The sequence below is a fragment of the Emys orbicularis genome, chromosome 10 (genome assembly GCF_028017835.1).
Source record: "Emys orbicularis isolate rEmyOrb1 chromosome 10, rEmyOrb1.hap1, whole genome shotgun sequence".
Taxonomy (NCBI): domain Eukaryota; kingdom Metazoa; phylum Chordata; order Testudines; family Emydidae; genus Emys; species Emys orbicularis.
The window spans coordinates 24,612,501-24,630,894 of NC_088692.1; the positions used below are offsets into that span (position 1 = coordinate 24,612,501).

General features: G+C 39.5%; 1 protein-coding gene across 2 annotated transcripts in view; it reads left to right on the forward strand.

The window, feature by feature from the left end:
* Positions 1-18,394, forward strand: part of GRIN2A (glutamate ionotropic receptor NMDA type subunit 2A) — a 299,502-nt gene that overhangs the window by 190,832 nt on the left and 90,276 nt on the right. The window lies entirely within an intron of this gene.

Here is an 18,394-nt window from a genome sequence, read left to right on the forward strand (position 1 = left end):
TGGAAATCTTGAGTGACCTTAAGTAGTCACTTGTGCATTAGTTTTTCCTTCTGTAAACCAGGGATAGCAATACCTGTCTATTAGGAATGTTGAATCTTCATTCATTAGTGATTTGAAGTCCTTGGATGTAAGGCTGTCTGTAAGTGCACAGTATTTTCATGATAGATATTAGATCTGGTTGTTGGATCACCGTTCCATTTTGCAACAGCTTTGGAGGTTTCAAATTTTGTTTTTGTTTTGCATTGGAATGACAACAAACATTTTTGTGAAATAGAATTGCCTAAAAACATCTGATTATTTTTGGATCAAAAAGGTCAGGTTTTCAATTCATGGGTGTCTGTCTGCCTTGTCAAAAGTGACTAGAGAAGCCACCCAGGACCTCAGAAACCTTCCTGTCAAAAACTTGTCAAAATCAGTACATCTCTGCAAAACATTTCCGCTTTGATGAAACAGCATATTTAAGACAAAAATACACTGTGTCTAAAATGTCCCAACCAGCTCTAATAATTGTGTTAGTACCACTACATCCTGACAGCTCACCTGTTAACGCGGAACTAGTTGCTGACAACCCATGTGGTTGCACGGGTGTGGCTATTATGCCAAGTAATCCACCATCTGTGCAGTCTCCCTCATACAACCAATGAAATTATTGTATGCAAAGTAGCTGCAAAGTAAGGGAAGTGATCTGAATATACTTCTGATATCACAATGGTCTTGGACAGTTGGCATGGCATAGACACATGCCTTGCTGTTGTTTGGGTGTCATTTGCAAAGTCAAAATGGCTGAGAATTTAAAAATTGGACAGTAGCAGACCGCAAAACCCAGTAATGATTTTTCTAAACAAAGAGATTGGTGATATTGGTGATATTCTAAACACGCTTATAGCTGTTCCTATCATTTCATAGTGACTCAACACCATTTTAAGCTTCAGAATGACACACAGAGTGACACTCCTGGAATCTTATCATATAAATAACACACATGGCAATGTATAGGGTGTAAATATTTTTAAAGTGGAGTTTAGTATTTAAAATGGCAATTTAGCACCTAGGACTACATTTTTCTGTCATTTAACCACCATCTACTGCCATTAACATCAGAATTGGGTCCTTATTGTACAATAATCTTGCTTGTTTTAGTTTCCTCCCTTTTTAAGATACTATTTCACAAACACTTTTTCAGTCGAGGCCTCTTTATTTCCTCATGTCCTAACTGACTTTTAAAATTATATCCTATCAAATAAGCCCCAATGATACGTGGTTCCCAGCTTTCAAAACCGTAACAAATCTGAAATCACTTAATATGGTGATCTAAGAGTGGGCACTAACATTTTCTATACTCAGTTCAGATAAGAAAATTGTCTTTTGTGACCTACAGCAGCAAATATACTCAACTATGATAATCTGCTTTCTCTGTATGGGCAATATTACCATTGATATTGGTGACACAAATCTATCATTTTGTCATCACTAGGATTTCTGTATGCATTGGGAGAGCAGAATATTGGTCAAGATATGCCATGTGGATCAAAGAATTTTTTGGAGACTGCTCTGCAATTTCTTCCGAGTTCACTAATTGAACTGAGCTCACATTGGAGGAGTGAGTGAACTCCACAATCTTCCCTAAATTTGGATGTGTTTAAAAATCCAAACACAATCTAGAAACCCCTTGGCATTTTTATCAATTTGAATAATTTCATGTTTTAAAATTTTTTTGAGTGCTAATTAAAATGTCATGCCCTGCTCTCCCTATCAGTCAAAATAATAATAGTAATAATAATAATAATTAATAATCTGCCTGGCAGTAAAGTTATAAATGGTCAATATTTGTTGCAAAATATTTTTTATTAAAACACATTGTGTTAAATTCCTTTCAAGTATTAATCTTAATCCTTTCAAAATTTGGCTTGAGGTTCTGAATCTTTACTGCATCTAGAATGCATTTAATTATACTGAGGGCTAAGCTCTTATTGGTGCACATAAACCTCCACGCCCAAGGAATGTGCTCCATGGAACAAAATGCACTGTAGCTAGTAAGTAATTCTGTTTTCTTTGATAAATGCAAATGCTGTACAATGTGATGATCTAGAACATAAATAATTATATTATGAGACTGATCCTACAAATCTTCACTCTTATAGTATTCCCATTGAAAGTGCATTTATTGAGGGCCAGATTCTGTCAACCTTATGCACATATTTGAAAAGAGTGGGATTATTAATCAAGTTAATTGTGAGTAAGATGCCATAACCTAGAACTAAGAAAATGCTTGCTGTATCAGGGCCTAGGAAAAATAAACAGAGGTATGACAGATGTATTTTAAATTCTTAATGCTTGATCGTGCACTGCTTGGGAAACCTAAGCTCCCATTGAAATCCATGAAGTCCCATGAGATCCACATCTGGGGTACACACAGAATGCAGGATTGGAGCTCCAGTTTGCCTAAATGTTGTTGAATCAGTTTCCGAGCTGAATTTGTATGATCAAGAATGAGTTACTGTAGCCTCAGTAAACGTGATAGCCCTGCAGAGAGAGTTTCCCATATCACATGACATATTTCTTTATATTCATTGACATGAATTAAATTATTTAATCCTGCAGTGTGAACTAAACCTGTAAATCTGAATGTTGTAAGGAACATTCTGCTCAGTAACCATCACTAAAATCTTAAATGTTATTTTTAAATATGCAATAGTCTACCAATTATATATTAACCTGTGGCAAAATCACTTTGATAACAACACACTGTGAGGTCAGTATTAGTATGAGACAGCTCAAGGGGAAAGTGGTTTAAAACATAGCCAATGATCCTCATAGTATCATAATCTCATACATTTTATATAGTTAAATTTGTCTTAAGGGACCACCAAAGCAAGTGGTTTGATAGAGTTTTGAAAAATGAACTAGTAACTGCTTAAGGAAACTGACCAGGGGATGGGTCATGTCCAAACTCCTTGATGTGAACACTCTCCAGACTTCAAAGAAATACTTGGGTCTATTTCAACAAGTGACCACCATATGAGAGTGGGGAGGACTGAGTACAGGCTCTGTGTAACCAGACATGTTTTGAAGCATTATAGTTCCATTGTGCAGCTTCAGACAAGGTATGAGAATTCATGAATTTCAACTTGGAGGCATGAGAAGGTATTAGCCTAACAGTTTATGTAAATCTTTTTATCATCTCTGCTGTACCCACTGCAACCTTATAGGCTCTGTGGCAGTCTGGGAGCAGACACTGCATGCAAATATGGCTCACCTTAGTTTAAAAATAAAAGAGGGAATCTGTGGACATCAGGGGACCTAGTGGGGATGGGGGAGGCAGCCAAGCATTTTGCTGGCACCTTCTTGTGGCGGATATCCAGTGCATGTCCTCTGTAGGGAAGGGATATGGCTATGGGGTAAATTGGATTGGAAAAGAATTTTGAAGGAAAGCATCCCTTATGGGAGCTAGTAAGGGGAGTTTGTGGCTCCTAAATCTTGTCAGTGCAGAGCTGACCCCTGTTCTTTTCCTGGTCTTCTGGAGCTGAGGAAGGGGGTTTGGGTCTCCTATGTCTGGACCAGTGGGGAACTGACCCCCTCTTCCCTGCACTGTGCAATTTATTGCTGGGTACTCCCACATATTATACGTGAATGAAGTTGTGGCCTAATTAAACCACATCCATGGCCTCCTGTCTTTCTTCTGGCATGGATAGACAGTGTTCCATGTGCCTTCCTAGAGTTTCCTTCACATACCATACACCTCAGTTGCTTCCTTCACTAGCAGGAACAAACTGAGTGTGGACACTTAGATCTGTACAGCGTCATTCAAGTTTATCTAATGTTTCCCCTCTTCTTGCTCTAGTAGGAGTTTGACAGAAAGCCTGACACCTTTCAAACAGTATAAATACATTATTAAACTTAGAGCCAACATCTTCCTTTTGTTGGTTTCCTGATGGGCACAATTTTACTTCAACTGGCAGTGTTTCAGTAGGTTGTATCACAGTTCTGTTTCAGTGGGATTTTATAACTCCTAGTATCTAATTATATGGGTCACTCATGTAAAATACTGATAGTACAACAATCCAGTAATCCTTGTAGTATAACGAATGTACATACAAATTGCAGTATAGTTACTTTATAATGTGAGTAATGAAGAGTAATTGCTTCTGTTTAATGTGAGGTGCTTTTATCTAGTTTTCTCCTGAAGGTACAAGTTTTAATATGAAACCCCTTGATTCAGTTTCCCTTTGCTCATAGTATAATCATCTGTTTTTACTTGATTATAACTTCCATAAAATTTCTCTTTTGGGACTAAAAATACCTATGCTGGATTTAGCTGCAAGGTTTAAATGTGCAGAAAATCCATTCAGCCATAGCTGAGTTGTTACAGGCTGAAAAAAGGTACATGTTCTCACTGTAAAAATAAAAAAAGAATCACTTTCCCTCTATAAATGACTCAGACATGCAAACTTTGAAACTTACACTTAGTGTATAAATAGTATTAATTGGAGGAGGGGGGGCGGAGGGCAGTGGGTGGTCCACAACTAAGTTTGAAAAAGGTTGGTTGAACCAATAATAGTTATAAGGCTGAAAATCACTTCTGGGAATGTTAATTAGGCATCCACCAAGATATAATGATAGACCTTGAAGAAGCTCCACAAGTATGTATTCTCCCTCCCATTCTTGCTGGGCACAGGGGCTGTTGTTCTCAGGCAAGACAGTTTACATAGAGTGTGTAATGTGTGTGCTTCATTGAAATGGTCTACCTGGATAAAAATGCAAGAGTAAGCAACACTACCCCTAGCTCTAATACAGTGTGATGTGCTGCTGCCCTGTTAAACTAGCCCTGCAGAAATCGCTCCACGACCAAACAGTAGCGTCTGTTCACCTCAATGAGGTATCGCCCTTTCCCGTTCAATTGACCTCACGGAGATGTGAACTTCAAAGGCTTTTGGGGCCATTTAAATACAAACATTTTAAGCATGACTCACATATCCTCTGTTTTTTTTAAAAGAAGCCAAGGAAATTAAATGCAAAAACCATATCAAAGTATAGTAAAAATAGATAAAAAATATCAAATGCAAAATTAAGTTCCTAGAGAAAAATTAATTCAGCTACTTTGCATATCCTATACTAAACCTTATTTTATGGTGAACATTTAATAGCAAAAGCAGGAACATATTACACTTAAACAAGAGTATATTCCAGATATAAAGGTGAGCACAGGATAAAAACAATTATGCTTTGTTACTATTCTGTGATGTGTAAAAGCAAACACATAGCCTGATTTGTTAAAAACATTTTTCCTGCTTGCTATTTTACCTTTATAAAATTAGCTACAATATCCTCAAATCCTTCTCTTTCTGAAGAACCCGTCTTCAGAGTAACGTCAAATGGTGCTGTACACTAAGAGTGAGACTTCCACTCCCTTGCTCCTAGATTGGAGGGAGGGAGTAGTACGGTTCAGGTTATAGCCTTGTGTGATATCGCTGTTCATGTCTGTCCACCTGCAGAGAAGGTGAAGTGAGCATCTGATATCTCTCATATTTCTAGGGCAAGGGGGGGAAAAAGAGAAAGAAGACTTTTTAAAAATGCATAATAAATTAGTGAAATGTAAAACATTTTTTGCTTTACTCCTGCTTATCAAAATGTTTGTAGAAAATATTACATTGTATGTACAACACAGCTGAGTCTGTTCCAAATCTCATGTTGCTGTAGGAACCTTCACTTCCACATTTCCAGATGTATTAAAATTCCAACTGTGCATTAATACTGCATTTATTGTATGTGGTCTAGGGCTTGATTTTGCACTTTGATTAACTTGCAGAAGCAGGAGTCAGCCTTGATGAGCAAGGTATGACATGCATATCATGAAAACGGGGGGCTTGTGGTGGAGGAATCCCCTGTCTGAGATAAGAGAACTAAGTTCTCCACGGAGAGTTCCATCTGGCAAAAAAAATCTCCCATTTCATATAGTCAATAGAGGAAGTGTAGCACGTACAGCATTACAAACGAAGCAACACTGTCCTTGTTGAGAACTGAAAACCAGAACACTGGTTCAGATTTTAGAAAGCTTTTTGCTGTCAAATTACCATGATGTTGAAAAATCACTGAGGTAATACAGTACCGAGTATAATTTCTCAGTAGATGAAGTGAAGCTGCAGTTTTGTTGACAATTCAGTCCACACAATGGTACTTTCAATAAAAAATATGGGGAAACCATACACCTTTTAACTAGAACGGTTGAAATAACTGGGAACTAAATGTCCATTTGCTTACATATTCCTCATGTGAAATATACAATGGAACCTTCTTATAGGCAACTCTGTCATGCGGCTAATATGTTCTAACATGATGTTAAACATGACTTTACACCTAGAGTAGACGTAGCAACACACTTTTTTGGCTACCTTAGTTGCAAAGTCCTGTTTAAAATCATGTTAGTTAAAATGTAAACACAACGTATTTCTAGATGTGTTCATGACAAAACTGTATTCAGAGTAGAGTTAAAGTCCAGAATTGCATCTCTGCTTTTCAGTGAACCATGTGGCTTTTTAAAATAGTTTTTATTATAGTGAAATTTCACTTCTTTGTATCGGTGTTCTTCTTAGCTAATTTTCTTGGAATGCATCATTTATTACCTAGCAGTTGTTAAATGCTGTGTTCCAAAAGAATAATCACCATTCTCCTCCTCTCTGGCTGAAAAAATAGGGGAAGAATTGTAACTGTTGTGGAGGAGTGGTGAAGAATGCTTGACTCCTATTTTTATAGCAGCTGGTTCCGGTGGGAAGAATACAGGAGCAGGGGCATTTGTGCTGGAGCTGTTCCCCACTGGGAGTGAAGGCATGGCCATCCAGACACTACTTCAGCTGCCGAGGCCCTGCCACTATAACCCACTGGTGTGCGTATGTTAGAGGTCCCTTCTGTGCCAATCCGCAGAGGATATGAGTTGTCACAGCCCCAATGTATAGATTCTTGGCACTTTAGCTCAAGCTGTAGCAGCTCATGCTTTTAGTTTTGGAAGGTCCCTGATTCAGTCCCCTATGCATCAGCCAAGAAGGCAGCTGTCAAACCATCAATCTGGAGGTGAAGACAAAGGGGGTCATTGGCCTTAGTAGTACTCTCCTATTATAGTGAAATGCCAAACCTGCACTATTAGAGGGTTCCGAGTGTTCATACCATAGGCTTATATCTAATCCAGTATTTCTCAGGCTTATTTGAAAACTTGCACTAAACAAGGCTATGCTGCACTAGGCTAGTTGGGTCAAATCCTAATCTCAACACAGCTGAAGGAACTATGCCATGCACTGGGAGCAGCAGTAAAACCACTCAGGACTGCAATAGCCTGTGTGACTACTCTGCTGCTGTCTATCTATAATCTAGGTATATATATATATACACCAGACTTATTACTCTAGTGCAGTGTTTCCCAAACTTGGGACGCCGCTTGTGTAGGGAAAGCTCCTGACGGGCTGGGCCGGTTTGTTTACCTGCCTCGTGCGCAGGTTCGGCCGATTGCGGCTCCCACTGGCTGTGGTTCGCTGCTCCAGACCAATGGGAGCTGCTGGAAGCGGCGCAGGCCGAGGGCTGTACTGGCTGCCGCTTCCAGCAGCTCCCATTGGCCTGGGCAGGTAAACAAACTGGCCCGGCCCACCAGGGGCTTTCCCTACACAAGCGGCGTCCCAAGTTTGGGAAACACTGCTCTAGTGCCTGAGAGCCACAGTATCTGTGCTTTCCTGTCCACAGAGGAGTGGGATGCGGAATAAGGGGTAGAGCTGCATAGTCTCCCTTGTGAGGCTTTCAACCCAGTTTTGAAGGTCAGAGGTTCCAATATGTTTCTTGAACTTCACCAAGAACTTTCAGGTGAATATCTAGAATTAATGTTTCCTGTCGTTAACACGTATATGTACTAATTGTAGCATGCTGTATCTTAAATTAATTGAGGAAACTGGGATCTAGAGAAAAGTGTCATGCAAGAGGACCTTCAAAAATATAAAGTGATTCCAGTATTCTGTATCCTGCCATGCGTCATATTTTGCAATGCAAGGGGTATGACAAATGCTTTTTTCTTTAGAAGAAGAATTTTCTCTCCTCTGCAGTGAGACAAGGTGGGTGAGGCAGTATCTTTTATTGGACCAACTTCTGTTGGTGGAAGGTATAAGTTATACACAGAGCTGTTCTTCAGTCTTGGGAAGGAAATCAGAATAAGTTAAATACAAGTAGGGGTAGATTGTTAAGCATAAGGAGCAATGCATGTTGTAGGAGGCTATCAAAATAGAGTGGGCAATAAGGGTTAGATTATTATGCAATAGGAGTTTGAAGTGGGCCAATAAGGGTTAGCTGGCAAGTGTGTTACAAATTGTTGTAATGAGCCATGAAACCAGTTTGCCTGTTGAGTCTATGATATGTGGTGTCTAACATCATGAATTTAAGTTCCCAGGCTTGCCTTCTGAAGGTGCATGCAGGGTTTCTCTGGGGATGAGTATTGAAAGATCAGATATGGAATGATCGCTTTGTGGAAAGTGTTCATCCACAGGTGATATGGGTTTTTGTCCTTTATCATTTTTCTGTGAGTTCATTTGCGAGCTTTGTGATTGGCTGGAGTCACCCACATAATTGTTGCTGGGCACTTTTGATGCACTGGATAAGGTATACCACATGTTGTGATAGGCATGTGCAGGACCCATTAATTTTGAAAGGTTTGTTTTTAGTGGTAGTTTTCTGCCATTGTCTGTTGTTACTAAACTGACATGGTTAATTGATCAAATCTTGTAGTTTCCAGATACTGACTTAAAACTAAGATAAAATGTTCCCTAAGAGTAGTTGGAGAAGTCCACTAGAACAAAGGAAACAGCTAGTTTTCCTACAAAAAGTGTATGTCAGGCCATATATTTGCTTGGTATTAATTTCTTGATATGAGTGAGATACTCCAAGTTTGTACATCTTCACCACACCTGTTGGAGTTTGAGAGAAAAAGAAAGCATGTGCTCTATTATAGATTGCAATTGAAATGTGTTCTGAAGGGGAATGTGCCTATTTGAACCGTAATGAGAGCAGATGTAGCTATTCATCTCATTCTGTCACATTTTTTGTTACATAATTATTATGAATAATAGTCTTGTAATTTAGCAAGCATATTATATACTGAATTATACTAATGCAAATTATTGCAGTGATGTTTTTGCGTTAGTTAGCTGCCCGGTCATAGTGCTATTTGTTGTATAGTATTCACTCTCCGGTATAATCTTTGTCAAATATTTATTGTTAACATACTGTTCCTTTGATTACTTATGTTCTAATATCCTGAAGAGATTTAGTACTATAAATGTAATCTGACAGTTCATAGTACCTCACATAGATTGCAAAAACCTTTGAATAGAATCCTATTGTTAAAATGCTTTATTCCCACCACAACATCAAGCTATCCATTTCAATGATAATATTGACTTTCTACAAGTTGCACCTTTATATCTGATTATTCCTTTTAGAATTTGTTTGGTGTATGTGGCATATGTTTTTCTTTACTTCCCTGCAATTATTCTGGTCTGCAGCCAGGATGATATTACTAGTGACAGTGACTTGATTTATCTATTTTCTATAATATACAGTAATGAACTATTCTGTATGTTATGTTTTGTTGAGTTTTTAGTTGTTTTTGTCTAAATATGTTACATAAAGATAAATAATTTATCATCACCATCTTCAATTATTGCCAGTTGCAGAAAATATACATATACAAAAGATGTTATCAGAAAATGTTTTTTCTAGCCAATTCACTGGGTTACTTTGGTAAAGACTGAATGAGATGAGGCTCTAATAACTAGTATTTCTATCTGACATCAAACACACTCCTGCATTCTCAGCTGTGTTGTGTATTTTCACTTGTATCCTGGAGAAATTAAACCGAAACAAAAGGAAAACTTCCCAAATCCAGGTGAAGATGCAAGACGTGGCTGCAAGAATGCAGGAGCTTTTAAGTATATTTGTGTGTGTGTGCCTACAAATGTATACTGTATGCGGGTATTACGGAAGCAGTGATAACAGTTTCATAGTTAAAACTGTGTTGAGTTTTATACTTAAAGCAGAGATTCAAAATGTTTGTATACGGAAGTGTGTGTGTGTGTGTACATATATATATATATATATATATATATATATATATATATATATATATATATATATATTTTTTTTTTTGAAAAATACAGTATCCCTTTACTGTGTATTATCCTAAATTACAGACTCTACCTTAATGAAGTTTCTATATACACACATATGGTTCCATCACTATGATGTCTGCCCACAGTAATCTTACTCCCACTTGTAATTTCTCTGTTGACTTTAATTGGATTCTTAGGGATCTTTAAACAGACTCTCTTTTCAGACACACACATTTCCATGCTCTTTGCCCTCTAAGCAAACTATTCTCCTTTCTATAGATCTATTTGCTGTAGACTGTAACTACATGTAGCTAATTGGATTTAGGGATGGAGCATAAATCAAATTTTTCAGACCTGTCTCTGAACTATTCAATAGCTCCATCTTCCAGGTTACATAATGCAGAGTTCCAAATGGTCCTTCTCTAGTGCATTTACTGCTCAATTAAATGGATGTGGCTCGAAAAAAAATCACATTACCACAATGGGAAAAGAGATTTTAAAAGGAATATTAGAGAAAAATTACTTGATTCTCCCCATGTTGAACACTAGCCCAGATTGCTTTGGTTATGAGACTCCCTTAGCATCGCCTGGAGGGAGAGCTCATCAGATTTTGATTCTTGTGGCCCTTATATTGGGAACTGAAAATATAATTAGCCAATTAAAAGGAAAGAGACCCAGTGGGAATAGATTATTTGTTAAAGCAATGTACTATTGAAATAAAGATGTCTGGAGAATTGAAAGTATTTTTGTTTGCTGGTACAGCAGTGTGCTTTAGCTCTGTCTGCTTGGGACTTTGCACACAACTTTGTCTCCAAACGCATTTATGGTTAGGGCCATACCAAATTCACAGCCATGAAAAAATGTGTCATGGACCATGAAATCTGGTCCTCCCCTGTGAAATCTGGTCTTTTGTATACTTTTACTCTATACTATAAAAATACCCTACACTATAGGGTAAAAGTATACAAAAGTACATAAAAACAACAAGGAGTCCGGTGGCACCATAAAGATTAATAGATTTATTTGGGTAAAAGCTTTCGTGGGTAAAAAACCTCACTTCTTCAGATGCATGGTACATAGTATTTTTCAGACTGGGAGTCCTGACCCAAAAGGGGGTTGCAAGGCTATTGTAGGGGGGTCACAGTATTGCTACCCTTACATCTGTGCTGTTGTTAGCAGCGGCGCTGCCTTCAAAGCAAGACACCCAGCCAGCAGCTGCTGCTCTCCAGTCGCCCAGCTCTGAAGGCAGCGCAGAAGTAAGGGTGGCAACACCATGACTCCCTTACAATAGCCTTAAAAACAACGAGAAGTCTGGTGGCACCTTAAAGACTAACAGATTTATTTGGGCATAAGCTTTCATGGGTAAAAACTCCACTTCTTCAGATGCAGGGAGTGAAAATTACAGATACAGGCATAAATATATATTGGCACATGAAGAGAAGGGAGTTACCTTACAAGTGGAGAACCAGTATCGAAGGCCAATTTAGTCAGGATGGATGTTGTCCACTCCCAATAATTGATGAGGAGGTATCAATACCAAGAAAGGGAAAATTGCTTTTGTAGTGAGCCAGCAACTCCCGGTCCCTATTCAAGCCCAAATTGATGGTGTTACGTTTTCAAATGAATTGTAGCTCAGCAGTTTCTCTTTGAAGTCTGTTTTTGAAGTTTTTTGTTGAAGAATGGCTACTTTTAAATCTTTATTTATGCCTGTATCTGTAATTTTCACTCCATGCATCTGAAGAAGTGGGTTTTTTTCCCACAAAAGCTTATGCCCAAATAAATCTGTTAGTCTTTAAGGTGCCACCGGACTCCTCGTTGTTTTTGTGGATACAGAATAACATGACTACCCCTCTGATACTTGTTACAATAGCCTTGCGACCCCCTTTTGGGTCAGGACACCCAGCTTGAGAAATGCTGAGTCTTAAGGGCTTCACATGTTTATATTTTGCTATTTTTAAATACATATTCATGTTTTGTTACAACACTGTGAAATTTAAGACTTAAATATCTGAAACAGTGAAATTCAAGATTTTTAAAATGCTGTGACTGTTACATTTATGAAAATGGATGTTGAATTTGGTAGGGCCCTATTTATAGTAGGGTTTCTCCTTCTATATTGTGGTTTCTCTTTCCACTTTCGCTCACTGGCTGGGTCTACACTGGGTGTGTCTGGTTCTGGTTCTGTTCAATATCTTCATAAATAACACTGGTCTACAATTTTTGAGAAGTCGTCTGCTTCAGAGATAAAATGTGCTATTTATTATGTATTTTGATGTGCTGAATTCAAATATGACAATTAAAACAACTGATTGGCTACTGTTTCTAAGATATTTAAGTTTTTAAATTTTATGTCTATGTATATTGTGTAGATAGTAGAGTTTTAATCATAAATTGTAAACCTAGGTCTTTTCATGTGTTTATGGTTGCTTTACATGATAATATTTCACCTGTCCTGTTTATGTAACACTTTAAAAATCAGCAAAAGGGTTATATAAATAAAATTTATGATGAAACTAAAGGCAAAAAACTATTCTGTACATAGTTTAGTCCTATTCAGTGTCTACTCGGCGCTTCTTGGCTTGTCTCTTGTATTCATTAAATGGAGCATCTCTTGTCACTGTCCAGCAATAGTCTGCAAGCATTGATGGGCTCCATTTGCCCTGATAGCGTTTCTCCATTGTTGCAATGTCCTGGTGAAATCGCTCGCCGTGCTCGTCGCTCACTGCTCCGCAGTTCGGTGGAAAAAAATCTAGATGAGAGTGCAAAAAATGTATCTTTAGTGACATGTTGCAACCAAGGCTTTTGTATGCCTTGAGGAGGTTTTCCACCAACAACCTGTAGTTGTCTGCCTTGTTGTTTCCGAGAAAATTTATTGCCACTAACTGGAAAGCTTTCCATGCCGTCTTTTCCTTGCCACGCAGTGCATGGTCAAATGCATAATCTCGAAGAAGTTCACGAATCTGAGGACCAACAAAGACACCTTCCTTTATCTTAGCTTCACTTAACCTTGAAAATTTTCCACGGAGGTACTTGAAAGCTGCTTGTGTTTTGTCAATGGCCTTGACAAAGTTCTTCATCAGACCCAGCTTGATGTGTAAGGGTGGTAACAAAATCTTCCTTGATTCAACAAGTGGTGGATGCTGAACACTTTTCCTCCCAGGTTCCAATGACTGTCGGAGTAGCCAATCTTTCTTGATGTAGTGGGAATCTCTTGCACGACTATCCCATTCGCAGAGAAAACAGCAGTACTTTGTGTATCCAGTCTGCAGACCAAGCAAGAGAGCAACAACCTTCAAATCGCCACAAAGCTGCCACTGATGTTGGTCATAGTTTATGCACCTCAAAAGTTGTTTCATGTTGTCATAGGTTTCCTTCATATGGACTGCATGACCAACTGGAATTGATGGCAAAACATTGCCATTATGCAGTAAAACAGCTTTAAGACTCGTCTTCGATGAATCAATGAACAGTCTCCACTCATCTTGATCGTGAATGATGTTGAGGGCTGCCATCACACTGTCGATGTTGTTGCAGGCTACAAGATCACCTTCCATGAAGAAGAATGGGACAAGATCCTTTTGACAGTCACGGAACATGGAAACCCTAACATCACCTGCCAGGATATTCCACTGCTGTAGTCTGGAGCCCAACAGCTCTGCCTTACTCTTGGGTAGTTCCAAATCCCTGACAAGGTCATTCAGTTCACCTTGTGTTATGAGGTGTGGTTCAGAGGAGGAGGATGGGAGAAAATGTGGGTCCTGTGACATTGATGGTTCAGGACCAGAAGTTTCATCCTCTTCCTCTTCCTCATCTGACTCAAGTGAGAATGATTCTGGTGCATCAGGAACCGGCAGTCCTTCTCCGTGGGGTACTGGGCATATAGCTGATGGAATGTTTGGATAATGCACTGTCCACCTTTTCTTCTTTGACACACCTTTCCCAACTGGAGGCACCGTGCAGAAGTAACAATTGCTGGTATGATCTGTTGGCTCTCTCCAAATCATTGGCACTGCAAAAGGCATAGATTTCCTTTTCCTGTTCAACCACTGGCAACGATTTGTTGCACAAGTGTTGCAGCATATGTGTGGGGCCCACCTCTTGTCCTGATCTCCAATTTTGCAGCCAAAATAAAGGTGATAGGCTTTCTTAACCATAGTGGTTATACTGCGCTTTTGTGATGCAAAAGTCACTTCACCACAAACATAGCAGAAGTTATCTGCACTGTTCACACAAGCACGAGGCATCTCTGCTCACTTTGGCTAAACAGAAATGTGTCCCTTTGCAAAATCAAACACTGACAAATAAGAGAGCATGACACTGTATGATTTGTAGAGCTGATATAGGCCAATTTGCTCAGCAGAGTGATGTAAGCTTCGTTATGATTGCATCATCCATGACTTCTAGGAATAACATGATGCAATTCATATCATGTATGACGCAATACCAGCTTCAGATTGCATCATTCATTGTTTTGCCTAAAAAGCAAGTACTGTCCAAACCCAGTCATAGATTTATTCATAGATCCAGTCAAAGATGTATTTTAGTCATTTCTGGTTTAAATTGATATCCCTTCCCTTTATAACTCACTTATCCTCCGCCATTCCCAAGTCAAGGGTCGTATATACTGACCCAATAGCATATCTTGAAAACTAGAGCCAATCAACAATTTTAAGCATCATTTTCATTCTCAGTGACCCAGAATTAGTAAAGTTTGACTACATTTATTTCAGAAGCATTTTGGCTGTAGAGCAGTGTAATGACATAAAGAATACACTTATAAAGTTTGCAGATGATAGCAAGCTGGGATGGGTTGCAAGTGCTTTGGAGGATGGGATTAAAATTCAAAATGATCTGGACAAATAGTCTGGAGTAAATATGATAAAATTCAATAAGGACAAATGCAAAGTACTCCACTTAGGAAGGAACAACACTGCTATTGAGGTCCTTTCCAGTCCTTCACTTCTATGATAGCTTCACTTTAATTGTGTAGCCTACATTATACCTGCTTGGGGCAGGAACCTTGTTGTCTTATGTCTGAGGCACTGTGTACACCAGCTATCTAAGTAACAAATGCTAATTTTATATCCATGAAGTTGGCCATCAGTTTTATTAACTGCACAGGAGAACTCACATTTCTTGAGTGTGCTTAGGCTTCCAATTCAAACTGGGCACACTCTAGCATAGTACTCCTTGTACTAACATCATGGCAATTCATTTGCATAGTCACTGAACGGGAAAAGAGGATTTTGCCTATTTATAAATACAACTGTTTGTATTACATTAGTGCCTAGAGGGCCCCAACCAAGACTGGGGCCTTGTGGTGCAAGTCACAGTACAAACACACGAGACAGTCTCTGCCCTGAAGAGCTGACAGTCTAAATAGCCAAGAAAGCCAACACATGAGAGGAGACACAGACAGAGAGATGTAGTGATGTACCTAAAAATCACTCAGCCGGTCAGTAGCAGAAACAAGGATAAAACCCAGCTCTCCTAACTCCCAGGGCCATGCCCTGTCCACTTGACTGACAGAGCTGCCCCTCTGAACAAAAAGTTCATTGAGAATAATGCAAAGTTTTACAAGCCTTGGGTTGTCTAGAAGAGACACTTGATTTATACATGGTTACAAATGACAGATAATGGTTTTGTTTTAACTCAACTTTACTTTTAATTAATTCATAGTTAGTTTAGTTGTATCTTCTGTTAAAATCCTGACAGTGTTATTAATCTGCTCTGTAATTTAACAACAGGGGAAGAGAAGCAGACACACAGGAAGAGATTCTGGTTGCCAAAAATCAATTATAATCTGTATACCACATACTGCACACTTTTTGTCCATTCTAACCTGCTGCTGTGAAATCTTGTCTCCTGAGTTGCTCCCACACCACTTCGGTTCAATAAATGCCGCCCTTTCATAGCCTTCATTGGGAGCAGGGTAGAGTGATCATGTTAGATCTTCTATTCCAATGGGGGAGAGGGTAAAATAAGCAAAAGCAAAACCAAATCCTGCAGTCCTTATTCAGTCTTCATTCATGCCACAATAAGGGACTGAGGACTGCAGGATTTCACACATGTACACTAATACACTGCTCAATGTTAGGATGAATTAACTATAGTAATAACCCTCAGTGCAGAACCTTTCATTTTCAAAGCATTGTAATAATATGAACTAATGCACCTCTTCGAGTAGTGTCTCCCCTCAGATGGGGTCATATCACACCTTCTGCTCAATGTATATATGAATTCATTAGGTGGGTTGGTAAGGAGACAGGAAATATGGTGCCTTCGGCATGCTGGCTAGAAAATGGATACCTGTAACTAAGGAAAATAGTTAAACCCATGCACTTCCTGGACGTAATCAGAAAGGACATGTCACCAGCAGTGCATAAGAGAGTGCAAATTACATCTGACTACATTATAGATGGGCTTAAAAGGATTCGATTTTTATTGGTAAATATCAGTAACTGTCAATTTCACGACACACAGAAAAAAATATTTCCATCAATAATAATCAAAATTTACAGATAGGCAAAATAAGAAAAATGCTGCTTGAGAACTTTTTAGAGTTTGATTTAGGGACATTTATTTTGTATATTTTGACATGAGCTGCTGGGAACTTGTGTTTTAACGGTTATCAAGCTTTAACTTTTTGAATCTCAGATAGTCATTAAATAATTGTCTCTCCCATAATTTCCCGCAACTGTGAAGAGGTAAATGGATAAAAATAAAAAGCGTAAGCCCTATAATTTTGTGTAACACTTAAACCAATAAAAATAAAGGCTTAAAATAAGCATCAATATCATCATTGAAATTATAAAATAATAAAAATAGAATTCTGCCAAGCCTAGTGAGAGCTTTTACACCTTACAAATTACATCTCATTACAGCACAGCTTTCTGAACAAACCTTTAGAATAAATTTATGCAAATTGTCCCCAAGATTCCTGTTCCTTCCCACGCAAATATGTAATGAGTGCTTTACTTTTTCTGCACTATATTATCATTGTGCAGTGGCCGACAAGAGGCAGTGGGCATTTTAGGGTTGTAAAATGCCCACTTCACTTGTAATGCTTCATTCTTCTCTGTTATACAAACTCGCTCTATTTTGCTTATGTGTTTCAAATCATCAGGACCTGATATAGATGTCTAGACTCTTCAATTTTAAGTTCTAATTCTGTATATTGTGATGCCACCAAGATCATTAGGATCTTAGGAAAGAGAATTAGTAGCATAGGGCTGCAACTTAATCTGCTGAAGGCAACAAGTAGCAATGCTTGCTATTTCTGTTTAGTACTTCCATTTATGTATTTGACAATATTTTGCATAGCCTACATTTTGGCAGTTGTTATGGCTTATTTATGCCCAGCAGGATGTACACTGGCAGAGAACAAATGGCACTGAACATACATATTTGTGTTAAGGCTTCAGAATGCTGGATCTTCTGTTGAAATATCTTTTTATATTCCTATTAAGAATTAATGGTGACAATTTTCTTCTTGATGGTGATAACCAAGAATTTATGCGTTCTCCTTATTAGTGCTTGTAGAGGTCTCGGCCGAGGTTCGGCCCTCAGCGGAGCTGTGGGGTATCCCACCGCCTCACTCTGGTCCGCCGTCAGTCCTGGTCCGGCGGTAGTGTGGGACAGCAAACACACGATTAGGGGCTCAGGTCCTTAAGCAGGGGCTGAGCCAATAGTTCAGGAAAAACCCCGGGCCCTCAATCAGGGCGGGGCAGCAACCACGCCGTCTGGGGCTCAGGCCCTTAAGCGGGGGCTGAGCCAATAGGTCAGGAACCCAGGCCCTTAAGCAGGGGCTGAGTCAATGAGTTTGTAGCAGCCCAGGCCCTAGGTCAGGGCAGGGCAGCAATCAAATAGTCAGGAACCCAGGCCCTTAAGCAGGGGCTGAGTTAATGAGCAAGAGGTCCCAGCCTCTCTAGGCCAAGGAAAAGGGGGAGTCTGCCACCCAAGGAGTGGGTGGCAGGGGGGACGCAGGCCCTCCCACTCCACTGCGTCCCAGCCCGGGGCCCTAGCAGCGGCGGAAACTCGCTGCTGTCAGTGGGGATCCTGGCCTCAACACACTGACATAGGCTCTGGCAGTGCTGCAGCCAGACTGGGGTCGGCTGCCCCCGGGCTACTTCCACACTCCCCCTTGTAGGGTACCTGGGTTGGACTAGGATCCTCGGTGGTCTCCACCAGCATCGGTTCCTCCGGGTAGGTAGCGAAGGGTAGGTTCGGCTCGTCCTCGGGATAGCTGGAAAGGGGCA